General features: G+C 35.2%; 1 protein-coding gene across 2 annotated transcripts in view; it reads right to left on the reverse strand.

Annotated features, from left to right (window-relative positions):
* Positions 1-10,894, reverse strand: part of slc38a3b (solute carrier family 38 member 3b) — a 50,788-nt gene extending 39,894 nt beyond the window's left edge. Inside the window, exon 1 of one of the 2 annotated variants that reach the window (XM_067460445.1) lies at positions 10,526-10,894. The gene's annotated coding sequence lies outside the window, so the exon portion shown is untranslated. The remainder of the gene's footprint in view (positions 1-10,525) is intronic. The other variant, XM_067460444.1, reaches the window with a different exon arrangement.
* Positions 10,895-11,319: the final 425 nt, after the last annotated feature.

An 11,319-nucleotide genomic window follows, 5' to 3' on the forward strand; every position in this document is an offset into this window, starting at 1 on the left:
TATGTACCATTTAGGGGTGAGTAAGGTACAAAGATGTACCTTTTTACTTTTGTACCTTAGGGTACCGCCCCAGTAGAGCCCTGCATTTATGCCCGAGCCCGACGGGCCCCGACTTTTTTACGCCCCTCGGGCCGGGCTTCGGGCCAATTTTCACGTCATACCTAAAACGCGGGCCGGGCTTCGGGCCTTTTTTAGGCTTCTCCTTCTTTTTATATTTATTTTATTAATTAAAAGGGACAATGAGATGTTCTGCGCTGGTGAACACGAGACCATAATAGCTAATAGCTAATACCATAATAGCGACTGTCAAGATGGCTCGCACAGTGTTCAGAGCATGTTCAGAGTCCGTGCCAGCAGCAGCAGTGCGCGTTTCTTCAGCGCAGCTGCTAGAGTTAAGGCCAGAGACACACTGCAAGCGTGGTGTGAGCGTGGCGTTTCTGTTGCGTGTCATCCGCGGGGCGTCTGCTGCTATTAATGAACAGGGCTATCAATGTAGTCCGATCACTAAACAAACCAATTCAGAAGGATGAAAGCATTTCAGACGAAACTGGACAAATGTAAATGTAGCCTATCTGGTTGTTTAAACCACATGTATACATTTTACTCCTGGCAAACGGTTAAAAAATAAACGTGTGTGAGCGTGTTATGGGCTATATGTTGTAGTCAGATAGATATGATGGCGCTGCACGCATCGCCGCAAATGACTACTGCAAGCCAACGCAAATGGCCGTAAATGAAACTTAAAATAAGTCTTAGATGCTCAAAAACACAATCATCTTCAATAAAAATGAATGAGACGTATGATCTTACCAGTGCGTGCTTTCTTATGTGGTCTTTGAATTTGAAATAAGCTGCTGAATAAAATGCATCTTGAATCTTTTGCTTCGGTTGCTGTAAACTCCGTTAAATGAGCATATACCACGGGAATTGAAGATCGGATTTATATTCATTTTGCGTAGGTGTAAGGTAGGCTTAGGCTATAAGACAACCTGCATGTTCTTTTTTTTATTATTTGTTTTTAGATTGTTTAGCTCCGTTTGCGAGAGCCGCGAGCAGAATCAGCCTGCCTCAGCTCGTCAAAAATGCCTTTTAGGCTACTGGTGGTAATAGTTGGCGAAATTAACTAACATTGTGATGCTTGAAGTGTTTTATATTTATGGATTTTATTATAGGCAAGACAAGTCAAGAGTTGATTTGAGAGACTAAATAGATTTAATATGCGGTTAACTCACTGTCGGCCGCTGTTCGCTTGGTCGTCACTTAAAAAAAATTTAAACTATAATTTAACAAACAAAAAAATGCTCTAAACATGTTTCTAAATTAACTCAATAAAGAAACGAAACGAAATATAACTACTTTGACATTAAAAACAAAACAGAACTATTTTAATGGCTGGGAAAAAAAACGGAAAAAAAAAAACGGGCTCCAGTCGGACTCGAATTTTGATAAGCTGTCGGACACGGGCCGGGCTAGGGCCTCAGCGTCTCGGGCCAGGGCCGGGCTAGGGCCTAGATTTGAGGCCCGTGCAGGGCTCTACGCCCCAGTGACAGTGCTGTACCTTTTTTCTGAGAGTGTACAGGAACAGACACAACATGATAATGTGATCAGGCATCACAAGCAGCAGCTCTTCTTTGGGGTCTGAATGGGCTGTAAATGCTAACAGGAGCTTGAATTTCACATGATGATGATATGTGAGGCATGGATTCCTGACGTTGCCTGCATGCGATACACGTTTTTGTCAGCCCTAACACTGCTTAATGCCAAGTAGTGACAAAGATTGAGCTCGAGGCTATTAAATATGTCTGATCAGATCAATTTAGCTCCAACTTTTTGACAGACGTAGGAAGATCAGTAGAGGGTCAGAAAATGAGGATGTAAAAGTGCAGGATAATAATTAGCCAATACACAATAACAACGTGGATAAAAGGAAATGATGAGGTTAATATTCAAGGACTACTTTCTGAGATGAGCGAAATACGATAGCTCAGGTGTAAAGCGCAGTATAAGAGATCACGCGTATGCCATTTGTATCATCCCTCGCAGCTGTTTCACAAAATGCACTGTCCTTGATGACCATTCAACAAGTGTTGCCTTATCAAAAGGGCTGTACAATCACAATAATATAGACGTCACACTATCCAACAACTCAAACGGGGTCAAGAAATAGGACAAGATTGACTCTAGCCAAAATCTACAGACAAATATATTTTTTTTTAAACTCATGCACGAGTGAACAATTGCATTTCCTAATCTATTTTATGAGGTTGCTGTTGTCAGGAGATGGATTTAATTATAAACTGATTTTAAATTTGACTAAACAGCTTTTTTTTCCCCACACATCAAGTGCAAATGTTATGGGTCGGGAGCTTTATTTACACAGTCTGCCCTGGTCAGTTTGTTCCATGTTCCTTCAAAACATCTGAGCTCTTGATGCCAATAGCAGAGAGAACACAAGCTCTGCTCTGATTGGCTGGCAGGCTCAGCTCCTGAAGCCCAAGCCTGCTGATGTGGAAGGTCTGGCACTTCATATGCAAAACAGATCATGTTTAGATGTTCCCTTCTCAACAGAAGCAAATGTGACTCATCTGAAACCATTTTGGGGTTGAGCACGGTATCATAAGCATCGTGATTTTCCCTGAGGAGTTTTCTTGGGATAAATTATGGGAATTTAAAAAGAATGTAAGAAACATTTTTACAAAACTATAAATAAAAATGTTTCTTACATTCTTTTTCATGCATGTTTTACAAGTCAATACAAATATATATATAACAATTTCAAATTCATATAATTAAATAATATTTTAGTTTAAAATAGTTTTTTTATAAAATATTTAAAATGTAAAAAAATTATTAACATTATTATATAATTATGTTTTTTTTACATTTATTAAAGGAAAGCAAATATATATATATATATATATATATATATATATATATATATATATATATATATATATATATATATATATAAATGTAAAAAAATATATATAATAGTGTTAATAATGTTTTTTAACTATTTTAAAATAAAAAATATATAATTTATTAGATTATTTAATTATATACATTTCAAATGTCTATATATATATATATATATATATATATATATATATATATATATATATATATATATATATATATATACACACACACATTTTAAAATGATTAATATTTAGTATTAATAAAATATTAGTATTTAATAAAAGTATTATTATCCTCATTATCCTCATTAAAAGTACCTCATTATCACCAGGAACACTTTAAGAATCAAATGTATAAGCGTGTATATTTGACAGACAATTATTCAATATTTCATTCCTCCTCAAATTCTCTGACCTGGACCGAGCACAAAACTCTCTCATCTGGTTCCCACAGATGATTGACAGTCACCTTAAGTGTGTGTGTGTGTGTGTGTGTGTGTGTGTGTGTGTGTGTGTGTGTGTGTGTGTGTGTGTGTGTGTGTGTGTGTGTGTGTGTGTGTGTGTGTGTGTGTGTGTGTGTGTGTGTGTTTGTATGTGTGTGTGTAGGAGGCAGATAACAGGCTTGAACCACTTAAAATGCTTAACTGCTTGTGCATGGTTGGGTAGCAACATCTGCAGACAGTGACTATTGAATGTGATTTGACTGTGGTGAGGATGATGATGATGATGATGATGATGATGATGATGATGATGATGATGATGATGATGATGATGATGATGATGATGATGATGATGATGAGTATAGGAAATCATTTAAAAGAAGTGGATAATGTCCATTAAATTCATGCTTGCACAAGGGAGCTTTTAATTAGGCCGGCTGAACTGTTTCAGAAACAGTGAATCACATATAATTGACACCCTGAGTGTCAACGCCTCCTCCTGTGAGCTTCCAATTAATAGATGAGGTAGCCTGTGCCTTTATATTGGTCCTGAACTAAAGTAATTCAACATTCAGAGATGAAGGTTTCACACAGCACAAGACTGCTGTTTTTAAAATACTGTTTCAAATTCAAAAAGCAATATACACTAAAAACAAATTCAGGCCCCAATTGAACATGTTCTAGTGACTGATCTGTTCAGACAACATACATTCATTCTTCTCTTGATGAGCAAGACAGAGGGTCAACAAGTGCCAATTTGAGTGCCAAAAGGTCACCTCCCCATCATTTTACATCAATGCCCCAGAGGCTTCTGGGAGTAAACTGAGGTTCAACACTTTCACGACAAACGCTCTACAAACAAAGACCCGCTAGCCCTGATGTTAACACACCAAGCACTTGGTAACTGTACAGCTCAAAAATAAATAATGTGGTGGTGCTACTATGATACAGTCGCCTCTAGTTGGGGACAGCGGCATAGCACCAAATTTTGGGCCCTGGCCTGGGTACAAGCCATCTTGCTGGGCCCATGTACCAAATACCATAGTGATACTAATGGGTGAGGTATGGCATTTCATTTTTATCATTAAAAAAAACACTTAAAACATAAACAAAAGCCACACTCTGATTATATATAGAAAACTGATTTCTAAGGGGCCCCCCCTGCCTTGGGCTCTGGGTACTCGGTACCCTTTACCCCCCCCAGTCTGACGCCCCTGGTTTTTGGACTCTTAAAATTCAACAATATTACTGATTTGATTTCACTTCACTGTCTATCACACCATTAAACTGAACATCTGAACTTTTGCTTTATAGATTAAATTAACTCATTTAAAGGGAAAAAATGTCCGTGATATTTTGACATATAAGAGGTCATCATACTATAATGTAAGTTTCAGAAGTGAAAATTTCCTTGTTACTTCAAAAACAGATTTTATTGTAACCAAGCCCATAGCCATGTGCCTATTTATGACATCATAGATCGGTAATAGACCGCCTCTGCAGAAGATCAACGCCCACTTCATCATGGTAACTTTGGCTCCGCCCACTGAAGTGTAAGTGAGATGACGAGGAGAGAAGAGCGAAACTAAAAATAACATCACCTTCCAAAGGATCCTAATGCTGTGAATGAGCTTATTTATTCTCATTACTATGAATGTCTCAGTTGAGCACTATTTATTTGTGTTCGCTTCATTTCCCTGTGGATTCTTTGAGAAATCAGTCGCAATTTCTGCAGAAAAATTATTTTTACAATATGGACTCGACAGTAATGCCACAACGTGAGTAACCGTGTTAATTCTAATGCCTGATCTGAGACCAGTGATTTCTGAATGAAAATAATATGTTATTTAAACTGTGAATAAAAGCGATCAAACCATGCTCCCTTTACAGGAACAATGCTTCCTTTACCCTTTACTTGACTCAAGTGTAAACTAAACAGCACGAGTTTATCAGAGTCTGAGTTCTGGACTCTTGTCAAAACTCCCGTTATAATCAACGAATCTCTTATTTACATCATGTTTGAAAATAATAAAACAATGGAGTTCCTAACCCCTTAAATAATTGATGATTTTACACTGGAACTGAATCATTGACTTTGGCTGAACATTGACACTGTTTTCTTCTAGAGCTGCTGTCGCCTTTGGCTTACTCAGTTGGGGACACTAAAATTTCAATGTAAGTTATTCAACTAAATATCCAAATAAAATTAATTTATTAGGTCTTAATTAATTGTATAAACTATAATACTGATCTGCCAACACTAGACATGTGCCGATTTTCGATAATGCGATTTATCACGATAATGAATATGCACGATATTGTTATCGTGGGCACTTTAAAATATCGTAAATAATAATTTATTAACAATTTATAATTTTTTGTAATGCACTCAAGAATACTTTGCCCATCAACCGTATAAATGCTCAACACCGCTGTATTCTGCCAAAGGGACACGCGCTCAGATTTAAACAAGCCCAACATGCGTTTGCACATGACTGAACCGGTGAAGGAGACGCGCTGCTGAAGTGCCGCTCAGTGACAGCAGAGGGCGCTGATGAACTGCAGAATGAAGCCGGTTACCCCGGAAACCAGCAAACAAAAACAAAACGCGTGTAGTTTTTAAAACAGCCATTCGTTTTTGTAATCTCAATGTTGTTCATCACAGCACCAAATACTTAATACTTAAAGACTTAATAGGCTATTTATTTTCAAACTTAAACATTTTAATGTTTTAATCTGGACTACAACCCTAATAATTAGAACTGTTCTAATTATTTGTTATTGTTCAGTATAACTTTGAGATACGACTTCATTAGTTAACATGTTAATTCATTATTACCAAACTGACAATGAAAAATACTTATAAAGAATTAATCATTCTATGTTAATTTCTTAGTTACTTTTTAATAACATTAAAATCAAAATCAAAATAACTTTTAATGGACCTAAGATAAAACTAACAATGATCAGTATTTCTTAACTAACATTAACAAAAACATTATACTTTCTGTACCAAATGTAGCTATTGCTCAATCTTAGTTAATGCATTAACTAATGAGCCCTTATTGTAATTTGTAAGCCTACCTGTTGTTCTTTATAGCCTAATTTTTTTTCAATTTAATCTGTTTGAAAATTGTACTTTTACAGCTCTGAAAAATATCAAGAGACCACATAACATTGATTTCTCAATGAGGGGTCTCTTAATTTTTTTCCAGAGCTGTATATATTTTTGGTGCATTATTGTATTTAAACATTCAGTTATTTTTGTTCTTACAAAAATAGTTCTTAAAGCTGTTATGCTATGGCAACACTTTTTTTGCAACTTTTTTAAATATCGTGATAATATCGTAATTGATACGTCATCAATTAATCGCAACATGAAAAATTGATATCGGCACATGCCTAGCCAACACTGTCGCTCTATGATAAATTAAAATAAGCTGATAACATCACTGTTTTCTCCAGAACGACTGTACAGCCGAATCTAACTTTGTTGCAATATTGTCCTGTTTATCACTGTGAAGCGGCTTTGAAACAATCGGCACTGTAAAAGCGCGATATAAATAAAGCTGACTTGACTGTACAGTGGAAATATACTCTGTTTGCTGTTCACTGTAAAGCTGCTCTGAAACAATCAGTATATAAATAAAAGTGACTTGACTTATTGATACTATCATGCTCCAAGGTACTTGATAGAATACCTGCTAGGACCATGTTTTGTCAGGAATGATTGAACCTCTTTGAGGTTAGAAGGACCTGCCCTGTGCAATGATGGCTCTTTCCCAGACTGCCAACTGAGGTTTATTTTACAGATAAAGATCAGTGACACTTACTCTGTCTGTCTGTATAATGTTTGTTTCTCTCCATCGATCAACTCACTTATTATCCACCTGACTGGATTCTGATAGGCTACATAACACGCTCTTTTCACAATCCAATCAATTCCTAATAAATATATCGGTAACACTTTAGAAAAAATGGTCATTAGTTAACATTAACTAATAATGAACTGCACTTATAAAGCATTTATTAATCTTTGTTAATGTTAATTCCAACATTTACTAATGTATTATTCAAATCTTGTTAACATAAGTTGTAATGCACTGTGAACAAACATAAAAAAATCATAAACAGCTGGATTTTTATTAACAAACATTATCAAGAATGAACAAATACACTAACAAATGAACTGCTCGGGGTTAATTAATACATTAACTAATGACCATTATTCTAAAGTGTTACCAATATATTCAACCCAACCGTGACTACTTCACAAGGAGGCGATTTTATATGAATTCATCGTATAGAAACAAACAAATGCACATGTGATCTTGGTCCTGTGACTCAAAAGCATAAATACACATGTCACATGGCAACTTAAGGCTCAAGCGTACAGAGAACAACAGCAACATAAATGAACTTCTCACTCAAACCAGACATGACCGCAATCCTACCAAATCATCCGGCCTGGCCTTGGCCCTGAGGTTGGTGACCGCTCGTCTGTCAGCACCGACACAGAAGCTCTGACCTCACAGGATGCACATGTTTACATCCAGGACAAAGTTTGAGGATGGGATACGATTGGCCAGGCACGTTCAGCTGATGTCACGTTTTGTCTCTAGAAAAATCTCGGACATTCTTGTTTACTCACGTTCATTGATTGATCGCTACTGTCCATTTACATTCAAAGTGCGTCACACTGTGCTGCCTCATCCATTAAATGGGTAATTGACAAATAAGCAGAAAAAAAATAAAACAAATTGTAAAACTCCACTTTTGAAGAAAAATTGCAAATTCTTATGTAGTGTGAAGTCTGATGCTTGAGAAAATAGAAGGGGTCATTAACTTTTGAACATTTTCACTTAAATGTGTCCTATAGTGTGACAGGAAGAATTAAGAATAGAGGAGTGTCACACCAAAGGAATTAACACTTTTATAGTGGCTGCAAAAAAAGTTAAATATTTGAACAATTCTGAGACAAAATCTTATGAATATCAGGATATGGTGTCACTCCGGATGACATGGTTTTCAGTGACAAAATGTATCAAGATCCTGCGTTTTTAGAGATATATGGATGAAAAAATAGACACTACTAAAATAGACACTCTTAATGTAAGGTATTTTCATATTTGCATGCTTTTCTTTTAAATTTATAAAAGTGTTAATATATTGACCCCGGCTTGAGACAGTCACACCATAGGACAGTTTTGAGATTGGGCTTAAAATAAAATAAAAACATTCTAAAGACAGAGCACTTTATAAATGAACAGGTCCATGTTAGACAAATACATTTTTAACCATTTACTGCATTTTAAATTATGATAATACTCATTTTTATCTTGTGTGAAAGTGAAAATGCCATGTCACATCAACAACCCAAAAATAACATGAAATCCAAATCTGACTTTTGTGACAGTTTTAGTCTAGATTGTAAACTCAAATAAGCAAAACAATCAGTTGCCTTAAAGTTTAAACTCTCAGAAAAAGAGGTGCAAAAGCGGTCATCAGGGCAGAACCATATTGTATATTGGCTCCAAAAGTGTTAGTACCCGGATAGCACATATTAGAACATCTTTGTAGGATACGGTCCCAGTGACAGCTTTTTTTCTGAGTGTCAGCAGAACTTGCAAATCTTAATTGCTCTGAACTTGAAATATTTGAGTAAACTAAATCATAGATTTAACTTTAAAATGTCATGTAATCTCATTTTTAGTAGGCCTGGTGGAAACTTTAAGTAGCAAATTTACACAATGCTTTGCTTTGGTAGCATTTGCATAGCATAGCACTTGCTGAATGACAATATAAAACATTTAACACACAGTATATCTGTCCTCAAACTGAGCTCACACTCCACTCGTCACATGACGGAAACCCTAAAAAACCCAACCTAACAGAAGCTTTTCTACACTAGCATAACAAAACATAAATCACTACAGTACTAGATCTCACACTTAACATTCATCTTGCAAAAAAAAAAAACATAATATAATTTTGGCATTTGCTGTCCCTTTTGAGTGTCATGGGCATACTGGGAATGGGAAATAAAAATCCCAGCCAAGTTTCGTCTAAATTTAAGTTCGTCTAACTAAAAGAAAACTTTGAGTTCATTAAACTCAAAACAGTTAAAATGTGTCAGTTTTGAGAACTCAAAAGAAAAAGCAAGTTCTAAATACGTGAGTTAATTTGAGTTGGCTCTACTCAAATCAATTAATTATTTTGAGGATTTACAGGAGGTTTTTCAACCATTCAGTTTTCCCTTCTGCTGGTGATTTCTCACTTTCTCCCCGACCTCTGACCCCTCATTCCCTGACTGATGAGCATAAGGTCCAGACAACCAAGATATTCAGATCTGACATCCTCACAGGCCATCTGGTATGCCAATATTCAATACACTGCCATGAACCAAAACCCAGGTACACTCTCTTACGCTGAGCCGACAAACCCAATTTGGAGAGGTAACTGAAGGACACAACACGTGCTACGAGATCTGGTGGATCCATTCAGCAGATATTGAATATGCAAGTAAGTGTTGGAAAATAAACTACTTCTGCATCTTTATACGTATCATTTTCAACATTTATCAAAAGGATTGGCCTTAATTACAATCTCTGTCAGTCATCATCAAGCAGATAATGATTCTTTTAATGCTCTGCTTAGCCCCTGAGGACAGCAAAATGCACCTCAGACTACTGCAATTAATCAAATTACATCAACAAACGAACCAAAGTTAATAATAGTCTGCATTTGAAATATATATTTTCACCAATACAATTCACTAATATTATTGCCAAACTACTAACATATACTCTCATGTCAGCTTTTGAATACATTTTACCTTTTAAATGCCTTTTTAAATTAATTTTCACAAAAATATACTTTAAATCCTAATTCGAAAGCATGTTCAGTATATTGAAGTGCATTTTTAATAACAATGTATAAGTGGACAAAAAAGAACGTGACGTCACATGCCAACATACACATTAAATAAAATATCAGAACATACAACTTTAGTGCTCTTTAAGACCAGCACAATTGAAATCAAAAATGTTACATTTGTGTCCACAATAACTTAATAATCAATCAAAGTAATCGTATGCATCTCAAAACCAGGCAACTTTATAAATACAATAAATAAATAAACATTGCCAATGAACATGTGTTACTTACTGGTGAATGAGCTCCTGATCTAAAGATGAGAAATGATGTTGTGGGGTTAGTTTTCCAGTGTTTCGGGTGCTTTATGTTCCTGTGGTTCTTCACCTCGTGTGGTTTGATCACAATAGAGACAAAGCGTTTCTCTCAGCGGCCAGTTACTGAAGGCTGCATGCGTGAGTAGTGGGGGTTGTTTAGGTCCCGCCTTTCTGTGAGGCTCGGCCAATGACAGCCGAGGAGACCCTCCTCTGGCTCCTCCCACTTCTTCCAAGAGCTCCATGAAGATAACCTGAGAAAAACTAATCATTGGTACAAGATAAAGGAAAACTAGGGACACTCAGATAAAATAATGATTTATTATATTCTGTATGAGAATACATTTTTAAGCATAATTTATCGATTTAATACAATTTAGTAACTCAGCATAGAATAATAATATATAATCATGTAAGAAAACATCACATGGTCAAACTTTAAAAAGTCTTTGATTTCCTCTACCTGTCTAAGAGCAATAATACCATAGTTTATAAAATGTTTTTAATAAAATAAAATAAATTAAATAAGATGAAAAAATAAATCAAATAAAATAAATCAAATCAAATTATATAAAATAAAATAGTACATAATTTAATTTAATTTAATTAAAAAATAAATAAAATATAATAAAATAAAATAAAACAAATAAAATAAAATACAAAAATAATTTAATTAACTAAATAAAATAATTAAATAAAATACTTAATGCAATTAAATAACATATTTAAAATATATACATAATAAAACAGCAATTTTTGCACAGAATTATCAAA

Source organism: Pseudorasbora parva, chromosome 12 (assembly GCF_024679245.1).
Source record: "Pseudorasbora parva isolate DD20220531a chromosome 12, ASM2467924v1, whole genome shotgun sequence".
In the NCBI taxonomy this organism is placed as follows: Eukaryota; Metazoa; Chordata; class Actinopteri; order Cypriniformes; family Gobionidae; genus Pseudorasbora; species Pseudorasbora parva.